This window comes from Cupressus sempervirens, chromosome 4 (genome assembly GCF_028749045.1).
Source record: "Cupressus sempervirens isolate cs-2001-9-10 chromosome 4, ASM2874904v1, whole genome shotgun sequence".
NCBI lineage: Eukaryota > Viridiplantae > Streptophyta > Pinopsida > Cupressales > Cupressaceae > Cupressus > Cupressus sempervirens.
The window spans coordinates 540,483,295-540,505,785 of record NC_143121.1 but is presented as its reverse complement, the minus strand read 5'-3'; the positions used below and the strand labels follow the sequence as shown (position 1 = coordinate 540,505,785).

Below are 22,491 nucleotides of genomic sequence, written 5' to 3'. Positions count from 1 at the left end.
TCTCTCTTAATGTAACATTTGGTCCCAAATATTCTGAAATACTTAACTGATGGTGAATGACCAAACCAGAGTTCATAAGGTGTCTTGTCCATACCTTTTCAGAGCTGTACTATGTTGTCATGTCCCCTTTTTGACAAGCACCAGCTACTTATTTTATTTTAGCTTTTATTTTCCCCGGAGGCTAAAAAGGAAGAAATAAGGGGGAAAAGATATATTAAATTAATTACTTATAAGGTTACTAAACAATGAAATATTAAAAAGTAACTTTATATTTAATTGATTTAATATTAAAGTGACTAACATAATAAAATATCAAAAAGTCACTTAAAAGAATAAAGTGCTGGATTCCTCTAGAAGCTTCTTGGAGTTGCTTGTGAAATCTTTATAAGGAGCCTTTGGGGGGTTATTTTACACATCTTGAGTTGCATATTCATCTATTGTGCTGAGAGCCTTAGTGCTTGCATACTTTCATGAGGGTTTGAAGACTCTAAGGTGCCAATTTCGGTTGTGAGATATCGACCCTAGTTGGGAGTGGAGGAAGTGGTATTCAGCCAATTCATTTGTGATTAATTGGGAGATAATATTCAGTGATTTTTGTTTAGCTCGTGCATCTAATTTTTGACATCAGTTGGCAAGGAGAAAGGTTTCAGTTTTCGCAGCGGATCCGAAAAAGCAAAGCGAAAAAGCAGAACCGAAAAAGCAGTCCAAAAAAGCAGACCCGAAAAAACAGTCCAAAAAAGCAAAGCGAAAAAGCAGAGTCGAAAAAACAGTCCGAAAAAGTAGATCCGAAAAAGCAGTCCGAAAAAGCAAATCCGAAAAAAGCAAAGCGAAAAAGCATGTCATCTCAGCTACTTATTCCAAGTTCTTTTGGTATTTACATTTGGCAATTGTAGATGGATACATTTGACAAGTAATATATGTCTTTTTGTTACCAAAGTATTCAGTCATTGTAAACATTGAAGTATTGAAGGGAAATCAACGTAATTCAGCAGTTCAGTTTGTATGCCAAATGTTTGTAAAAACGTCTCATTGCATAGTCATTCATAGGATGCATGCCAAGTTTTTGTGAAAATACCTCTTGGCTGTAGGTGTGCATTTTACATCAGAATTTCATGTACTTGCATTTGGAAAATAATAAAAAGAAGTTGCATATCATTTTGATTTCCAATTAGTTATTTTGCAATCATTTGTATTCATCAATATCATTGGCATTCAAAAATCATAGCAAAACAACAAACATCAGCAAACTGAGGCTACAAGGGAAGTGTTTGACAAAATTCCTAAGACAGAAAAACGGGGATAAAACTTCAAAAATTGTCAAGGCACTTTACAATGGTATCAGAGCTAAAGTTCCTGCCATCCTGTACGGGTTATGAGTGAAGAGTTTCCAAATGTTCCATTCATAAATCCTTCGGATAAATTCTATAACAAGGCAAGAAAGGGCTTAAGTCCTTTAGAACTCATGGAAGAAAGCTGTACACAGCAAATGCTTAATGCCCTTGCAAGAGGGCAACAGGAGTTGAGAGATGAAATGGCAAGAGGAAGAGAAGAACTGTCACTTATCCTTGGACAGTTGGTAGATAATAGAAACAGTGGAAATGATAGGAACCATAACAGGACTAATGGGCAGAATGGACACAATGGGGGTCAAGAAAACAATGACACAGCTCAAAACAGTGCTAGAACAGCAAGTAGAGCTAATCCTAGGCCTCTTATGCCTACATTTTTGAGAGAATAGGGTGCTGCAAATGACGACCAGCAAGTAAGAGAAGAGGGATATGGTGACTATTTGAGGGAGTACAACTCTCTAGGTGATGATTTCAAGGCTGCCATGTCACTAGTAGACTTTTGTGGTTTTAAATTGAGAAATAGACCAAGAAACAATCAACGGGGAGTGCAAAATCAATACTTGCAACGTAAGGTGGGAAAACTAACCTTACCATCATTTGATGGAAGTAACAAAGGTACAGCTAGAGCTTGGGTTCAGAAGCTCGACACATATTTGCAGCTCAATCCTATGTTGGAAACAGAGGCTATCCAGTACGCCACACTCCATTTGGAAGGTGAAGCACATGAATGGTGGTACCATGGACTTGTCACCTTGGGGCATGCCAACATTACTTCATATATGAAATTCACCCAGAAGCTCATTGACAGGTTTGATCGTAAGGATCTTGCACTCCACTTTACGAAGTTAGCACAACTCAGGCAGACTAATTCAGTGGATGCTTACATCACAGAGTTCCAACGGTTGGCAGTTATGGTGATAGATATTTCAGAACAGTGATTGGTTATGCTCTTCATTGAGGGATTGACAGAGCCTCTTCGTGGTTGGGTTAAGGCCGTCAAACCAGATTCTCTCTAGGATGCTATCATGAAGACTAGAGACATGGAATATTCTACATCTAGCATTAGGGCTCCTAGCAAGCCTTTCACATCCCATAAGGATAAAGGGAAGAAGCCATTCCAGAAGAAAAGTAATAAGGAGAACTTTGATGAAGCCTATAGACAAGAGTGTCGGCTTAAGGGGATTTGCTATCATTGCAAGGAGAAATGGTCTAGTGGACATAGTTGCCTAGGGAAAGGCAAGGCTCACTTAATTGAGGTGATATCAGATGATGAGAGCAGTTCTGAGGAAGAGGAACCTCAAAGGGAAGACAATAACGGTTCAGATGGGAAAAATCATTATGAGATCATTGCTTCTATCTTTAGTGCTCCTAAGTTCAACTCTTTCAAAGTTCGTGGGGTCCTACAAGGTCATCAGATAGCAGTATTGATTGACAGTGGAGCTACTCATAACTTCATTGATGCATCATTGGTGAACAAGTGACAAATTCCTCTAGAGGATTTTGAGGGATTCAGTGTGATGGTGGCTGATGGGCGTAAGATAGCTTGTACTCAGTGGATTCCACAGTTGTCTATTATGATGGGCAACCACACAGTTACAGATGATTTCTATGTGGTTGACTTGGGTGATATCCATGCCATACTTGGGGTCCAATGGTTGCAGTCATTAGGGAAGTACTCACAGAACTTCCAAACCATGGAACTCAAGTTTAGAGATGCTGATGGGCGTAGAGTGGTGGTTAGAGGTATGGCATCTAAAGCACCTAAGATTGTTTCAGCTAGACATATGGAGAGTATTTTCAGGCATGATGACATAGTTTGGGCAGTAGAGTGTGTGATCACTCCTAAGGAATCTACAGATTCAGGACAGCCAGTCCACATTGACATCAAGGAGCTATTGGGCAAACATGACAAGGTTTTTGGTGAGATACCCCTAGGGAGGCCACCGGACAGAGGCTTCGAGCATACTATTAAGTTGGAAGAAGGGGCCAAGCCAGTGATTACTACCCCTTATCACCATCCTAAGAAATTTAAGGATGAGATCGAGAAAGCAATCAAGGAATTGCTTGATATGGGACACATTCGTCCTAGCTCCAGCCCTTTCGCTTCTTCAATGGTCCTGGTGAAGAAGAAAGATGGGACCATGAAAATGTGTATAGATTACCGAGCCCTCAATAAGAAAACAATCAAGTATAGGTACTCGATACCCAGGATTGATGAGTTATTGGATGAGTTACATGGGGTAGTATATTTTTCAAAGATTGATCTTCGATCGGGTTACCATCAGATTAGAGTGAGGGAACAAGATGTGCACAAGATTGCTTTTCGATGCCACTATGGGCACTATGAGTTCTTGGTGATGCCATTTGGATTAACTAACGCACCTGCGACATTCCAGTCTTGTATGAATCATATCTTCAACAAACAGTTGCGTAAGTTCCTCTTGGTATTCTTTGATGATTTGCTCATATACAGTAAAACTTGGGAAGAACACTTGTAGCAGCTTGATGAGATCCTTACCATCATGGAGGAGCAATCGTTGTACGCTAAGGCTTCGAAATGTGAGTTTGGCCTTAGAGAGATTCTTTATTTGGGACACGTGATCAGTGCAGAGGGTGTCCAAGTGCACCAAGAGAAAATACAGGCTATTCTAGATTGGCCCACACCACGGTCACTTACAGAGCTACGGGGCTTCTTCGGACTGTGTAGTTACTACAGGCATTTTGTTAAGGGGTTCTCACAGTTGGGGGCACCTTTGACAGATTTGACCAAGAAGGGTGCATTTTGTTGGACAGCAGAGGCGTAGCGAGCTTTTGATAAGCTCAAGGAGGTGATGAGCAGTTTTCTAGTGTTGGCACTTCCTGATTTCACACAGCCTTTCATTCTAGAGTGTGATGCTTCAGGGGAAGGTATTGGTGCAGTATTGATGCAGAATCGACACCCTATCGCCTTTGAGAGCCGTAAGTTGAGGGGAGCTGAGAAACTATACTCCATCTATGATAAGGAGATGCTTGCCATTATTCATGCCTTGGCGAAGTTCAGACAGTATTTAGTTGGGGGGAAATTTGTGGTGAGGACAGATCATAACAGTCTCAGATACTTCTTAGAGCAGAGGACTTGAACGATAGACAACAGAAGTGGGTTAGCAGGATACAGGCATATGATTTCGACATAGAGTATGTTAAGGGGAAGAAGAACATTGTTGCAGATGCCCTCTCCAGGAGGCCTTCAGCTTGCTCACTCTCTGAGATTTCGGCAGATTGGAAATCCATTTTACTGGTGGAGTACTCCAAGAATACATTTTCTTGTGAGTTGATGGATGGATTGATTTGGGATGATAGGTACAGGATAGTTGATGATGTGATTTACTACAAGGATAGGATCTACCTGGTACTAGAATCAAAATTGAAGGAGAAAATACTACAATCTTGCCATGATACACCCCTAGCAGGCCATCAGGGCTACTTCAAAACTTATAGATAGATTAGAGAGAGGTTTTCATGGAAAGGCCTCAAGGATGATGTGTTGAAGCATGTGAAGGAGTGCGTGACTTGCCAGCAGAATAAGTCCGAGCATACACATCTAGCTGGGTTACTTCAGCCTTTGCCCATTCCTGAGCGGAAGTGGGAGAGCATTTCGATGGACTTCATCACAGGCCTACCCAAGGTACAGGGGAGAGACAACATCTTTGTTGTGGTAGACCGGATCACAAAATACGCACATTTCTTTGTTATTTTGACAGAGTACAGGGCTTCACAGGTGGCTGAGCTATTTTTCAGGGAGATCTTTAGATTGCATGGGCTACCTAAGAACATAGTCAGCAACAGGGATAGCAAGTTTATGAGTGCTTTTTGGTAGGAGCTGTTTAGACTGACAGGTACTGAGTCGACACCCAGTACTAGTTATCACCCTCAAACTGATGGGCAAACAGAAATTGTTAATAAGTGGGTTGAGGGGTACTTGCGTAATTATGTGGCAGGACAACAGGAGGCTTGGATCAGGTGGTTGCATTTAGGAGAGTATTGTTACAATACCATACACCATATGTCCATTGGAATGAGTCCTTTCAGAGCCTTGTACAGGTATGATGCACCTTCATTTGTGGAGATGGCCTTTGGTGAGAGTAGGGCACCTAAAGCAAAAGATTGGATTTAGGAAAGCCAAGATATATTGAAGGCACTCAAGGATAATCTGGTAATGGCACAGAATCAGCAAAAGACTTATGTAGATAAACATAGGGTTGAGTGCAGCTCTGAGATTGGTGATATGGTATATCTACAATTGCAACCCTATAGACAGTCCTCTCTTAAAAAGAGTGGAGCAAAGAAATTAAGACCAAGGTTCTACGGTCCATACAAGGTTACTAGGAGGATTGGGGAGGTAGCATATGAGTTAGAGCTGCCTGCGAGCAGCAAGATTCATAATGTATTTCATGTTTCATGCCTCAAGAAGGCATTAGGTCAGCAGGTTATCTCTTCCACGGATCTTCCACCACTTGATGAGGAGGGACATTTGGTCTTGGTGCCTGAAGAGATCATTGATGTCAGAGAGAGGAAATTGCAGAACATAGTGATTAAGGAGTACTTGGTGAGATTGAAGGATCTGCCTGCAGAGGATGCCACATGGGAGAATGAGCAGATTTTACAGCACCCGAGTTTCCAATTGCTTGAGGACAAGCAATTTCGGAAAGGGAGGACTGTAATGTCCCCTTTTTGACAAGCACCAGCTACTTATTTTATTTTAGCTTTTATTTTCCCCGGAGGCTAAAAAGGAAGAAATAAGGGGGAAAAGATATATTAAATTAATTACTTATAAGGTTACTAAACAATGAAATATTAAAAAGTAACTTTATATTTAATTGATTTAATATTAAAGTGACTAACATAATAAAATATCAAAAAGTCACTTAAAAGAATAAAGTACTGGATTCCTCTAGAAGCTTCTTGGAGTTGCTCGTGAAATTTTTATAAGGAGCCTTTGGGGGTTCATTTTACACATCTTGAGTTGCATATTCATCTATTGTGCTGAGAGCCTTAGTGCTTGCATACTTTCATGAGGGTTTGAAGACTCTAAGGTGCCAATTTCGGTTGTGAGATATCAACCCTAGTTGGGAGTGGAGGAAGTGGTATTCAGCCAATTCATTTGTGATTAATTGGGAGATAATATTCAGTGATTTTTGTTTAGCTCGTGCATCTAATTTTTGACATCAGTTGGCAAGGAGAAAGGTTTCAGTTTTCGCAGCGGATCCGAAAAAGCAAAGCGAAAAAGCAGAACCGAAAAAGCAGTCCAAAAAAGTAGATTCGAAAAAGCAGTCCAAAAAAGCAAAGCAAAAAAGCAAAGCCGAAAAAGTAGATCTGAAAAAGTAATCTGAAAAAGCAAATCCGAAAAAAGCAAAGCCAAAAAGCATGTCATCTCAGCTACTTATTCCAGGTTCTTTTGGTATTTACATTTGGCAATTGTAGATGGATACATTTGACAAGTAATATGTCTTTTTGTTACCAAAGTATTCATTCATTGTAAACATTGAAGTATTGAAGGGAAATCAACTTAATTCAGCTGTTCAGTTTGTATGCCAAATGTTTGTAAAAACGTCTCATTGCATAGTCATTCATAGGATGCATGCCAAGTGTTTGTGAAAATACCTCTTGGCTGTAGGTGTGCATTTTACATCAGAATTTCATGTACTTGCATTTGGAAAATAATAAAAAGAAGTTGCATATCACTTTGATTTCCAATTAGTTATTTTGCAATCGTTTGTATTCATCAATATCATTGGCATTCAAAAATCATAGCAAAACAACAAACATCAGCAAACTGAGGCTACAAGGGAAGTGTTTGACAAAATTCCTAAGGCAAAAAAACAGGGATAAAACTTCAAAAATTGTCAAGGCACTTTACATATGTTCAGAGTATATATTGCTGTATTCACTGCTTCTCTCCAAAATGTCTTAGAAACATCATTCTCAAACAACATCGCTCTTGCTGCTTCTGCTACAGACTTATTCCTTCTCTTAGCAATCACATTTTGTTCAGGTGTTCTAGGTGCAGATAGCTGCCTTTTGATTCCATTCTCTTCGCAAAATATGTTAAACTCTCTAGAGGTGAATTCTCCTCTATCAAATCTCAAACAACTTTATCTCAATACCAGATTCATTCTCAACAATATTTTAAACTTCTGAAAAGCTTCATATTTCTCTTTAAGAAATGCTACCCACATCATTCTAGTGAAATCATCAACAAAAATCATAAAATACCTTTCACCATAGAATCCTCTTGTCCTAGAAGGACCACTCAGATCTGCCTGAACGATCTCCAACTTCTTTGTGGTAGTGAACTTCTTGCTAGGGAATGATACTTTCTTCTACTTAGCCAAAATACATTCCTTACACACAATATTAGTAGGCTTAACAATCTTAGGCAAGTTTCTGACTGCAAAAGTGCTACTAACCTTCACAATATTATCAAAGTTTATGTGAGAAAATCTTCTATGCCACAACCAATTGTTATCCACTTTAGCTACCAAACATGTCATTTCAATAAGATTCAATTGAAATACATTACCTTTGGATCTAGTGCCAATCATCTTACCATCTCTATCTTTGATAATGCAGGTTTTCTTAGTGAACAACAACAGATAACCCTTGTCCACCAACTGTCCAACACTCAACAAGTTATGCTTCAATCCATCAACAAAATAGGCATCATCAGTGTTAGTTTTACCATCAAGAGTAATGGATCCAATTCCTTTTATATGACAGGCTGCATTCTTACCAACTTTAACAATACCTCCATCATGATTCTTGAACTTAACTTATTCATATCACCAGTCATGTGATGTGGACAACCAGTGTCAGTTATCTAATCAGACTTCTTTTCCACTTGAGTAACAAGCTCTTTCTTCTCTAATTTCTCTATCAAGATCATCCTCCTTGATAGCCACAAATCCTAATTCATCATCACTTTTACTTTGACCTTTCTCATCAGATTCTTCATCTTCATTTGCATATAGACAATTTCTATCCTATCTCTTCTAGGGGTTAAAATTTCCCTTACACTTCTTCTCTCTTTTAGGACATTTAGATGCATAATGACCAAATATATTACAAGACCAACATTTAAAGATTTTCTTACCATCTTTTTCTCTTCTCACCAGTAGGGCTATTCCTTCCTTAATCTTCTTGTCTTCATCAGCTCTGCTGCTACCACGAAAATCTCCATGAGTGCTTGCACTCCTTTTCAAATTAGGTCGAATGTTCAGGGCACTGAAAGCTGTTTCAACTCTTGCAAGTTTGCCAGACTGTCGCAAGTCTACTTTTGCTGATTCTAATCTTCCATGTAACGTTTCCTTTGTGAAATCATTAGTGCAGGGCATTATGAGTTAAATCATCTGAGCTATCGGCTTGAATGATGGTGTCAAACTTTTCAAGATCTTCCATATGACTTCATCTTCCTTGGTTCCACCATGAGATCGAATTCCTACGACCTTTTCTGATATTTTGCCAATATAACTTTTTATAGATTCATCTTCCATCATTCTAGCATCTTGAAATGCACATATCCAATTCTGTAATCTCATTCTCTTTGCATGATCATCACCTTCAAAAGTAGATTCTAATGCTTTTCAAATTTCATAAGATGTTTCAAGTGACTTTCCCTGATTGTACTCTTTCTCTAGAAGAGTTGTTAGTAGAGCTTCTCTTGCTCTCATGTTACACATGAATAGATCTCTCTCTTCTTCACTGCAACCTTCTAACTTTGCTTCTTCAACAATTGTCTTCTTACTCTTTGTCAGGATCCAATATCTCGGACTCATGCACAACGGATGAGTCTTCATCTTCTCCTTCCAACTATCATAGTTGGCCCCATTAAATCTAGGACTATCATTTCTGAAAAGATTCGCCATCAATCTCCCAAAAGGCTTATCCTTCAAGGATTTGATGCTTTGATACCAATTGTTAGAATATATAGTCCATTGATATAATTGAGAAGGGGGGGGGGGGGGGGGTGAATTAGTTATTCAACTAATAACACAATTATCAACCTTAAACAATCTTTAACCATATGAGTAATGTAAACTGAAACCACAACAAGATACTCATACACAATAACACTAGATACGTTAACTAGGGAAACCCTTGATCAAAGAGAAAACCCTGGTTTGGATGGTACCCACAAGATGATGTACTAATATAAATATTCCTTATTAGAGGATAGACCCTGTTAGGAGTCTGTTACAACATTCAGTACATATGAGTAGCTTTTAGGAGACTTTGAATCCTTGTTAGGAGATTCCAACCCTGTTAGAAGTTGTGGAAGACAGCTGGACCCACTGCCCAAACAACTTCAAGAGCAAGACCAATGAACCCACTGTCCAAATGATCTTTGTATTATTCTTTGCAGTATAATAGAATAGTATTGTATTGTTCCTTCCTCTTTCTTTGTCCTGTCAACCATACCTCTACTCCTTCCGATCTTGTAACCAGATCACAAATCTCGCATCCAATAATCCCTTGGATCGCTTACACGCATTCAGTAAGCACTTTGTTTCTTTTCGCACTTTGCACTTCAACAATGATCACAATACTTGAATACACTTTCCACACTTCACGATCAAGGAAAACATCTTTCCTTTATACCATATCTTCATAATAGTATCTTGAGTTGGCCTTGAGGCTTTCCCAATTAATTATAATAAGATAATTAATTAAATATAATTACAATAGCACTATCGGCTCATAGTCTATACAAAACTTCACACACACAATACTAAGGCTTGCGCATGCGTTGACATCATCAACTGACTGTCCTCTGTCATTGCCTAACTGTGCATCTCTTCATTAGATCTCAGATGTAAGATAGCCAACAACCATCAGGAACTGCTTTCCCAATACTTTGTCTTTGAATTGCTCTTTGTAAATTAGGCACATCTTCCGTACGTCTTCGACTCAAACTCTGCGCACTTGACCATGTCATCAGAACACTGTGCCAAACATGTCTGTAATTGCACATCACCAAACAATCAAACCATTGTCCGTACCATCAAAATCTCTGTTTGCTACTCAGTTAGTCTTTACAGAGACCATGCTATGTTGACATCAGTGACAAATACAATCATGAATGCAAATGTCAATACTCTCCAATGCTCAAGATACCCCCAAAATAGTATCATCAGCATTCAATGTAACGGATCTTATCTAGGTTCATGGTTAATTGTTGCGAGTCGTAGAGGGAAGCAAGACCATTTCGCGCTTCCTAAATATTTGCTGTGAGGGTCATGATGTGGTTTGGATGGAAACCAACCTATCCCCTTGCCCAAATATGCCTTTGATTGAACTCTCGGGAAAGATTAGCATGCATAAGTGTGGTGTAAAGTTTGGAGAATGTATGTCCAAGCATGACACTCTTGTAGCTATTGGGATCCGAGGTAGGCTTAGACTTATGAACCGGGTGGATAATGTCTCAAGACTAAGAGGAAGGGAACCTTTTGCAAACCACTTTGTGTTAGGAAGAAGCCCAATACTGTGATGCCATATTTAAAGAATTTCGCCTATAACCCTTCCTCGTCCATAATCCTAGTGTTGTTCAAATACTTGACTTCCTCATTGATGTTGTTGAAACATTCTCATATGTACAAGACTTACAGTATTGAACATTAAATAAAATAGCAAGACGTGGACAAAGATATTATTCTAATACCCTTTCTTGGTTAATTTGTCTACTACACCAAGGAGCTCCTTGAACTTAACAAATATAGCTGGAAGTAGAGACTTGGTGAGAATATATGTAGTCTAGTCTGTTATAGGAATATATTGCACATCCGTAGATCCATCTTCAACTATTTGGAAGATGAAGTAACAACAAGGCTCAATATGCTTGGTTCGCTCATAGAAGAGTAGAGTTATAGCGAGTTTGAGCACCCCTTGATAGTCATAGAAGGGGGATGAAGGGTGTGTTTTCGACATTTGAATTTTTGAAGCATCCATTGAAGCCAAATTGCCTCACAAGCTGCTTTGATTGTTCCCCGATATTCAACTTGTGTTGAGGAAAGAGATACAACCTACTGCTTCTTGTTGGTCTAATTGATATTACCTCTGCCCGAACTGAAGACATACTTGGAAGTGGGCTTTTTTCATCAACAAATCCTATCCAATCCGAATTTGTATACTTGGTGAGTTTGGGATCTTTGGTTTGTCCAAAGAGGATACCAAAGTCTGAAGTGCCCTTGACATAGTGCAGGATGTGCTTCACTACAACCCATTGATCTTAAGTCCAAGTTATCATGAAGCGGGATATATAACTCACTGCATAACTAAGATCAGATCTAGTGGTGGTGAGATAGATTAAATTGCTCACTAGTTGCGTGAATGTGAATTCATTCTCAATTGGATAACCAAATTTGGTTGATAACTTCATACCTTTCTCCATTGATGTAGATGCAGGTTAGCAGTCTTGCATTCAGAATTTGTCTTTGACATATTTGGGCTGAGAGATGAAGATGCCATGAGTGCTGCCAAACCTCAACATCTAGGTAGTATTGTAGAAGCCCAAGGTTGGTCATGTTAAAAGACTAGCATAAATTTTGTTTGATTCCCTAAATCAAAGATCCCGAACTACAAGTGGTTATCAAATCATCAACATATATAACTAGAATGATGATATCACTGCCAATAGTCTTGACATATATATTTGAGCCAAAAGGTCTCCTCTAGAAACCCTGATTGAGGAGCCTATTTTAGGCCATAGAGTGCTTTCACCAATTTGAGTACCTAGTGTTCTTTATCAAAAACCTTGAATCTTGGAGGGTATGTCATGTAGACATCTTCTTGTGATTCAACATTTAGGAAGGAACTTTTAACTTCCAATTGATGAACCGTCTAGCCACACTGAGTTGCCATGGCTAGGACTAATTTGATGGTGCTCATCTTTCCTATCAAAGAGAAGTTCTCCTTATAATCAATCCCTTTACACTGAGAGAAGCCCCTGGCAACAAAATAAACCTTGTTGTACTTATCCAAGGTACCATTAACCTTGTATCTAACCTTATAGATCCATTTGCTTCCAATGGTTTTCTTCTTGGGGAAAGATTTGATAAAACTCGTGTTATTTTTCAATAAGCTATGGTGCTTAGTTTCCATAGCTTGTTCTCACTTAGGTATCCTTTTGTTTTTGTATGTTTGAGGCTCATATACATTGTGAATGTTGGCCATGAGAGCAAAACTTACAAAATTAGATAGTTTGCTCTTCTTCCAAGTAGTTCTACCGTCAATGAGCTCATCATTATGAAGATCGATAACTGCCTTAGTTCACTATTTAAGCCTAAGATTAGAAGCGCCAACAACAAATGTAGGAGGTGCAACGAGAGAAAGTTCATAAACAAAAGATTAGATGAATCCAATGAAAAGTCAGGTGGTGCAATTGTGTGTCTAGGTGATCTTACAAGCGAAGGAATCGGTGCAAGTGGAGGAACAAGTATAGGTGGAGCCATCCCATTAGGTAGAGTCAATGGAAGACACATTCCTATGTCAGGAGCCTTAAGAGGCTGATCCTTTGAATTCAAAATTAGAGAAGAGAGCTGAAATGGCCCTTGTTCCTCACCAAAGACCAAATCTCGATTGAAGATGACAATATCTGTCTCAATGTCAATAAGACGGTAGGCCTTATGATTATCATTATAGCCAATTAGTAGAAGCTTCTAGCTCTTCGCATCCAACTTGGTGCACTTAGCATCAAGGATTCAAACAAAAGTAGTGGAGCCAAAAACTTTGAGATGACTAATTCTTGGCTTTAGACCTGACCAGGCCTCTTCTAGAGTCTTCTTCTCGACAACCATTGGAGGAGAGTGGTTGAGAGGATAAAGTGTGTTGACTACATCAACCCAAAATTTCTTTAGAGCACTTGTCTTCAAGCATAGATCAAGCCATTTCGGTGATTGTGGGATTTCCTCGCTTGATGACACCATTTTGCTGAGGGGTGAGGGGTGTTGGTAATTGGTGCTTTATTCCATCTTCACAAAAATGGAAGGAGGTAGAAGAATAAAATTCTTCTCCATTTTTAGTTCTAAGAGTACGAATATGTTGACCAACTCTTTTTGTACAAATGATTTGAACTTTTAAAACAAAACAAACACATTTGATTTTTGCTGAAGAAAATACACCCACTTTACAATTGAAATCATCAATTAAAAGTAAGAAATACCTAGACCTAGTAACAAAAAGGGTAGCCGTAGGTCCATAGATATCAATGCGGACCAGTTAGTGCCTTAGAAGCTCTCTAGGAGTTACCATATGAAAATACAGTTCCCAGCCTGACATGCTCCACAAACTCTAAGGTTTTGGGTGTGGATCTTTGGCAGTCAGTGACAAGATCTTTCCAAACAAGTTGAGAGAGTGCACATTTGAGTGCCCATATCATTGATGCCAGAGTGTGCTAATAGATGAGTGTTAAAATTATAGCTTTAGTCAAATTGAAGCATTTGGATAAATCATATATATCTACATTACACGCACACACACACATGTGCACGCACACACACACACACACCCACGCATGCAAACCCATGCACACGCACGCACGCGCACACACACACACAATATTGGATGATTTAATGATCTCAAATTTGTCTCATATATATATCTGTCTTCATGTTATCGGGCTCTTATGCAGTATGGAAGGTGAATATTATATGCACCGATATTAACTATGTTTCAATGCTCCCGTAATACATGTTTGTTTTGACCAAAGGTCACATGCACGTAGGGACATGACTCTATGTGGTACATGGGTGTGGATCTTTGGCAGTCAGTGACAAGATCTTTCCAAACAAGTTAAGAGAGTGCACATTTGAGTGCCCATATCATTGATGCCAGAGTGTGCTAATAGATGAGTGTTAAAATTATAGCTTTAGTCAAATTGAAGCATTTGGATAAATCATATATATCTACATTACACGCACACACACACATGTGCACGCACACACACACACACACACCCACGCATGCAAACCCATGCACACGCACGCACGCGCACACACACACACAATATTGGATGATTTAATGATCTCAAATTTGTCTCATATATATATCTGTCTTCATGTTATCGGGCTCTTATGCAGTATGGAAGGTGAATATTATATGCACCGATATTAACTATGTTTCAATGCTCCCGTAATACATGTTTGTTTTGACCAAAGGTCACATCCACGTAGGGACATGACCCTATGTGGTACATGTACCACATAGAGTCATGTCCCTCCATGGACATGAGTCCATATTATCCTATATATAATCGAGTGCAGTCGCTGAAATGAACATCGCCAAAACACATAATGTGACAAGCATTTTCAGCTATCGCTTTTATAACATTCTGCAGTATATACTCTGCAATTGCAATACAATTTTGGTACAGTTTATTGTACAAAGTTTGATCCTCAGTATTGGAATATATAAATCAGTCATATTGTGCCTCAAAATTCTGTCAAAGAGCTTTACATTTCTGAATCTTGTTATTCTATCAGAGATCCTATTTTCAATTACAATGAGTGCTTGGTGGCCATGGCAAGCTCTCGAGAATCACCATTCAATAAGTCTGAATAGACCATGATCCTCAAGACCAATGACGAGAGTAAACTGAGTCTCCCAATCAATGATACTGTACTAATGTGAACTGAAGGTCACATCTAGCTAAAGAGAATGTTTTATAATTTGACTGATTAAGAGAAGGTCGAGTTCCATTCTAGGAACATAATACACTTTGAGGAAAATTAAGTCCCCCATCTAGACTAAGTCTACACATTGCTCTTTTTGACTATAGTGTACTCTTTCCCTCTAAAAATAACAGAATCTGAGAACAGTTAAAATTTGGTGAACCAATCTGGACACTGAGTGAAATGGTGTGAGGCACTTGATTCAATATAACAAGTAGAAGATTTCACACAATTTGTAGGTCTTTTAGCCATGAAGGCATATAAGGCAGACTCACTCTGCTTAGTGTGCTTTATGATATTTCCTCTAGGTTGCAAACCACTTTGCTTAGCATTTGCAACCATATGTTTATGAAACTCAATTTTAATATGACCAAACTTAATGAAAATAATTGCATTGAACATTTTTCTTCTTTGAGCCTTCTGATGAGGAAGCGAAAGATTTTTGTTGAGAAGATCGAGAAGATTGTGCTTTGCCTTTATCCGTATGAAAGGATTTGTTTATGGAGGCCTATTGTTTGGAAGATGAACTGGTCTCATTGCTGAATTGTTGTTTACCATGATCTTATTGTAAAAGCATTGCACAAAGATCGAAAAATGTCAATTCTACATTTGTTGAAGAAATTTTGAGTCTCAATGAAGTACCCATAGGAAGATGGTAGACATTTTAGGGTGATCACCGCCTTGTCTTCCTCCATTCCAATTGCTTTCAACTGATCTCAAATGTCCTTGCTTTTATTGAGATGATCGTATAGGGAGACCCGCTCATCCATTATGATTGTGAAGAGCGTGTTCTTTAAGAGCACAAGACTCTTATTAGAGGTTTCATACAAACCTTTTAGATTCATCCAAACATTTTTAGTTGTTTTGCGAGAAGGAACCTGTAGTAGTTGATTATTAGTGACTGAAAGTTTGATGAGTATAATGGTTTCCCGATTTTTCTCATCAAATTTGTCCTACTCCTTACCTTTATCTTCAGGATGATTAGTCTCGCCCAAAACGATTTTGTCAAGACATTTGTTATTAAAGATCATCAGCATGCACTGCTTTCAAGTATTGTAGTTTCCATCATTGAATTTATAACTTCCCTCAACTACACTATTTGATAGAGACGCCATCACAAAAACCAAGGTCAAAATTGGTTAATCGGAGGGTGTCATGAATATTGAGGCAGAATATGTTCAATGCTTGAAATCGCAAAAATGTAATGTGTAATGAATAACTCTAAGATAGAAAGAATACATTGATCTTGTGGCTAACCAATAGAATTGGGCAAATATCTCAATACATGAATACCTAAGGACCTAGAAAATTCTAAGAAAAACCCATAAAAATTTGTGAAAATAAAAAATCTAGAAAAATACTGCAATTGAAATTTGATGATGACCTAAAAATAGGGGGTTTTAATAAAAAACTGTAGTTGGCAAACTTGAAGGTCGAAAGTTGTAGGAAACAAAGATTTTAGTGGCATGAATAGGAGTGAGAGCACCACTGTTTGTAGATAGACCATGGAAATGGTCTATGAAGGTAGAGAAAACCACACAGAGGGTTGTTGACATTGTAGGCAAAGAGCATGAAAATCCCAAATCCATTGTTTAGGTCGTAGAGACAATGCGACCACAAAAATGATTGTTTGTTAATGGCCACCAACAAACCATGAAAATAACAATTGTCGAGAGCACAAAAAGGGTCTTGAAAGCAAAACTGTAATGTCCCCTTTTTTAGCCCATTTACCATGATATGTTGTTAGCCCTATTTGCCTTGGTTCTATGGGCTAAGTAGGACTTTATAGGGATTGAAGTGAGGATTGGTTGAGGCAATTCTAGTTTTAGGCCCATTAGAGTTGTTTCAGCTGGGTTCTCAAATACTTACTATTTATAGTAAGTTAACAGGGATCAATGTTCTTGGCATTTTAGTATTGAATTGGGAGTGCATCGCCGAGAGCTTTCCAATGAGCTATCACACAAAATTATCCAAGTCCATTTGATCAGTTTTTTTAATCCCTAAAGATTAAATAATTAATTAGTAAAGTGACTATGAAGTTAAAGCACATATTAATATGTCACTTTAGTATTAATAGGCCATTTTTTGTACTTAAGTGGAAAAGGAATATTCTAATAATGGAAAGTCAAATTGAAGAGTCAAACAAGGGAATACAAAGAGTCTAATGCAGAGCACAGTGGGCCCAAACACAACTTCTAATTCGTAAGGAGAACTTTTAACTTTCAGTGAGATACAACTTCTCACTTCATTTCTTGTCTTAAAAGACACTATTCCAATGCATCAATCTTGGAACAACACAAGGCTCCTTCAAACTGACTTATATCCCTGTTTTAAGATAGAATTTTAATAATAGTTAGATAATACAATGTTGTTAAATAAATAATGATAATAAAGTTATATTAAAGCTAATACTAAAATATAAATAGGAAATAATAATTATTTAATCTATAGTATCAAAGAAATAATATTTGGTATGATATTTTAAATAATTAAAAAATAATAAAATTACAATGAATAAATAAAGAAATAAAATTAAATACAAGAGACAATATTGTAGAAAGTATTTTAACTTTCAAAATAGTATTTAATAATAAATAATAATAAACTCAAATCAGTAAGTAAATAAACAGTATAACATAGAATAATATAAATTAACTAGATGTAATGAAAAGTCAAGAGATATTTAACAAACAGACATGACTTCTTAAAATTAATATATAAAAGGGAGGAGAGTTTATTTTAGAGAGGGGGAAGAAGAAAAGGAGAAGATAGGAGTTCAAAAAGGAAAAATGGAAGAGGAAAGTAATATGAAGAAAATAAGGAAGTGACTTTCTGAAAAGCTATCAATGATATTGAAAGCATGTGAACCTTTGAAAGGGTCATAATTATGAATAGTTGTGACTCTTCAAAAATATTCTGATTATAAAGTACAGGGACTTTTCCAAAGGACTTTAGTTATGAAGATTTGTGACTTTTTGAAAGGATTATAATTATGAAGCGTTGTAACTTTTCAAAGGATTTGTATTATGAAAGGTTGCGACTCTTGGAAAAGAAGAAACAATTTTTTTTTTTTAATCCTTTACTTGTAATTAGAAAAGGAAGGATTTTAGAAAGTAAATATAGAGTTGAGATAATCTAGGGCCAACTAAGGATAGAGTCACATGGACCAAGAAAAGAATTTAAGAAAGGTATGTTTATGGATTATATTTGTTTAACTATGTTTATGAATTTTTTTATATTAACGAATCATACTTGTGGATAATTTTTCCATATACATATGTATATGTAAAGATGAAATTCGAAATGGATAACCCATATGACTCAATGGTTAATGGTTTAAGATCAAGAGAGTCCTTTTTTAGGAAAGAGAGTGATCTTAATGTGGTTAATAGCTTAAGATCAAGAGAGTCCCTTTGGGAAGAGAGTGATCTTAATATGTTTATAAAGCTGAAATATTTCGTAGATGTTAACATATGCATGTGTTAAGGGCCTTGGATAGAGAATGCCTCTTCTAGGGAGGACCTTAAAGGGAGCACTTCATAGAAGACGGAGAAGTAATCGGGGATCTAAGGATCCTCAAGGGAGTTATTGATCCCGATGTGGAGACGTCTTTAAGGTTGGGTTAGGATAGAGGGTAGAATAGTGAAATATATTTTATTATTGTATAAAATCTAACATTGGTTTTGCAAGTTTTATTGTCCTTGCTAATGGGGACATTACATTGATCACCTAATCTTGACACTCCCAAAGGCTATTAATGGTCAAGGCCTTTCATTTAGCCAACTCTTCCTTCCATTGTACTCCATGTTTCTAAATATTGATCACACAATCTCTGATCACTCTCATATGCCGATCACATCTCATTCACTGATTGTATCCTCAACACTTGTTGATTGCCCTCACAATGCTTAATGACTCCATTCATTGCATAACGCTTCCCTTGTACCCTATGACAACATCCCATGCTCCTCAACACAACCTAGGATCATATTGCATTCTCATTGATTCCTCAAACACATCCCATTCTTTCAGAGGCTCTTTTCATACTCAAACTCATACTAACATAACATTGTCACTGCCCTATTCCATCAACCACTATTAATAGGACTCAACTATGAACCAAATCCCTTAGGGCCTGTTTGGTTGTTGGCATATGAATTGGGAATGAGAATAAGAACTGGGATTTGTAATGAGAATTGGGAATTGAGAATTTGGAATGGGAATTGAGAATCGTAATTTTAGACTCTTTTGGTTCGACAAATCTAAAATTGGATTTGCAATTGCAATTGAAATTTGAGAAAAATCTCTAGCAGATCACATAGGTGATCTATACATATAAACTCCTAGCCCTGAGCCCAATGTTGAAGTTTTGGTGTGAGCGCTCAAGCTGGCTTGGCTGCAATCTTCGATGCAACAATATTTTCCAATGCGGCAAGGAAGCTCCAATGGTATTTATTACCACCCGGAATTGCTTTCCTGCTCTCACTGAACTTGCAACCTCTTAACCACCACAAGCCTGCTGTATGACAGAGTTCCCTTAAACACCAAACCAAATGCTCCATTTCCCAGCTTATGCTTGAAATTCTCAATTGCAATTTGGAGCTCTCTATAAGTGAATGCTTCGAGCATGATTGGCATGCCCCCTTCAGCAGTCTTTGTCATTTCTCTATATTGAATGTTGTCACGAGGAGGCCTAAAATCAAGAAAGCTGGGAGAGAAGGAAGATAGGAAGTAAAACATATCGTTACTAAATCTGCATATCAATTCTCATAGACTCTTCAAAAATCGATAAGAAGAGGCAAATAGTAAACCAAAATTCATAGTATCAGTGAGATAAACATTCTTGTATCAAGCCTGCGATACTCTTATACTGCATATTTCACTTATGAACCAACTTAAAGTTGATAATGCAGAATAAAAAATAAACTAAACTTTATTCAACCCATATCTTGAATCTGAGAATTATAAATCAAGCCCAAAAACAACCCGATTCTACTTTGGATTGATCTTCACAAGGCAATTATAACCAATTTAACAGATGGGAATCCCCATATACCCGATATTAAGAAAAAATTGTTGTTTAGGAATCATTCTCCATCTTGCTTGTATTGCTAAAACCAGTACTCCATTAACATGCAGAGAATCAATTTATATGCCCACCAGTAATCGGGATTTTTTGGCATTTTAAAATTCTTTTACGAACTCACGATATTTGCAAAGTATAGAACTATGAAACTTAAAATTATCACAGATTGATTCTTAGAATGACACTTTGGGTGCTAAAGTAAACATAATCAAATATGAAGATGTGCAGTCAGAGTCAGTTCACATTCTTGACTCATTAAGCAGACCTGAAAATTTTATCAAATAAGAAAAAGTCTAAATGGGAATAGGAATTTCAATTCTAATAACATTCTATTTTGGTGGATTGACAAATTCTCATTTTGGGGCCAAAATGGGAAAACGAATTCCAGTTCCCAATTCTGATTTGGCACACCAAACTGAGATTTAAAAACAAATTCCAATTCCCAATTCCTATTCTAGTTGAATTCCCTTAAATAGACAGGCCCTCAATCCCCTACATTTACCCTTTTTTGGCCATATTTGCCTATATTGGCAACATTGAACCATTTGATTACAAATGATTCAAATATACTACAAATGGCTTTATTAGCCTTATTACATTGCAAAATGACCTTGTAGGTCTAATTTGACTTCATATCTTCATGGTTCCTCCATATGACTTCATAAGTGTTCCTTTGGCTCTTAAGTGCTCGTGCACCAGAGTCTTAGGGTTATTCTTTAAAAGATCAAAGAGAAGCTCATTTGCTCATGGTTGGGTTATGTTTTGATTTTTGCTTTATCTTGGAGAGTTTTGGGAAGCGATCGACTTTCGATTCATAAACTTGACGATGAAAACCTTCAGGCTTTCTCGATGGATTGGACGTAAACCCAGTTCATCATGTGAGGTGGATTCACGTCGGATTTCACATTGCATTTCAGGTTGATTTCTTATTATCCAACTTGGCTACAGTTTCTGTATATAAGATTGGTTTATGCTATTCTACTACTAAATATTAAATGCAATAACATTTTTGAGTATATCTTATCTAAGGATTTACTATTCTTCTATTGGTTATTCTAAAATCTTTTGCATGAGTTTATCTATTGATACTTCCGAGAATATATTTGAGGATAATTTGGGGAAAATATTCGTTTTGGGGATATTACAAGAATAGAGGTCACACAAAGTGTTGTTGATGGGTATTACTGTATTACAACCCAAAAAAGAAGACATGAATGGTAAAATGTCACATAAATAAGATAGAAAGATATAATACAGAGATATCATTCTAATAAAATCATGTTTGTCCTAAAAACATATAAAATTTCATAAATATATACACATTTGACAATTGTAGAACAAAAATTAAAAACACAAATACAACTCAATATATAACATATCAAGCATATGCTATACAAAACTACCATAATTCGACATCAAGTGGTCAAACTTTAATGTCATGGTAGATATTTAGAATTTGAAATAAATTATGATATACATTGTTTGAAAAGTGTAACAATATTAGGAAAATGAAACAATTTAAATATGTAATTTTAAGATTGTACATTCATAATACTAAATTTACATCACAATAAAGCTTTAATTATATATAACTTTTAGATTTGTTTGTGTGTAAATATATAAATTAATATTAAAGTTTTATTTCTATATATAAATTCTATTTGAAGATTATACACATGCACATGCACTTGAGTCTACAATCAGGGGACCTCATCCTCGACATGAGTACAACAATCCAAACCTGAAGCTCAGTAGCCCCATAGGGGCACAAAGCCTATGAGCACACTAGCCCAACGAGGGAATGGACATAGTCCACAACTACAAGCATGGTAACCCAACAAGGACATAGAGCTTGAGGTATAAGTCCAAACCCATGAGTACAATTGCCCAATAGGGGCATAGAGCTTGTGAGTACACCAGCTCAACATATTATGTTGTGAATGATGATAATAAACAACCTTTAAGTATGAAAGGTAAAGTCCTAATTCTCAAAGGCGATAGTCTGAAAAGTGGGCGGCCAAATTCAAAATATAAAGATTATTCCTAAGTCAAGGTGAAGCACTAGCGCTCCCCCTTGTGTGACCAACAACTCCTGGGGGACCATAAGAGTTAATTGCAAAATAAAAAGGTCCAGCCTAATGAAGCAAACCACCCTCTTTGCTCCTCTATAGCAATGCTTCAAGGGAGAAAAAATCCTTAACAATATTCTTTAGTTTCCAAGACCTCTTTTCTAAATAGCTTTGAAGATTATTGTTAATTCTACTTCACCTCTATGTACAAGATGCCACATTGGGGGCAGAGGGTGGGGGCAGAGAGAGTCGAGATGTGATGGAAGAAAATTTTACTCTGTTTGCTT

The 22,491-nt window shown here is 37.3% G+C and overlaps 1 protein-coding gene across 1 annotated transcript in view; it reads left to right on the top strand.

Annotated features, from left to right (window-relative positions):
• LOC149562327 (Metallopeptidase M24 family protein) overlaps positions 1–22,491 on the top strand; it is a 325,045-nt gene that overhangs the window by 12,879 nt on the left and 289,675 nt on the right. The gene's annotated exons all lie outside the window — the stretch shown is intronic.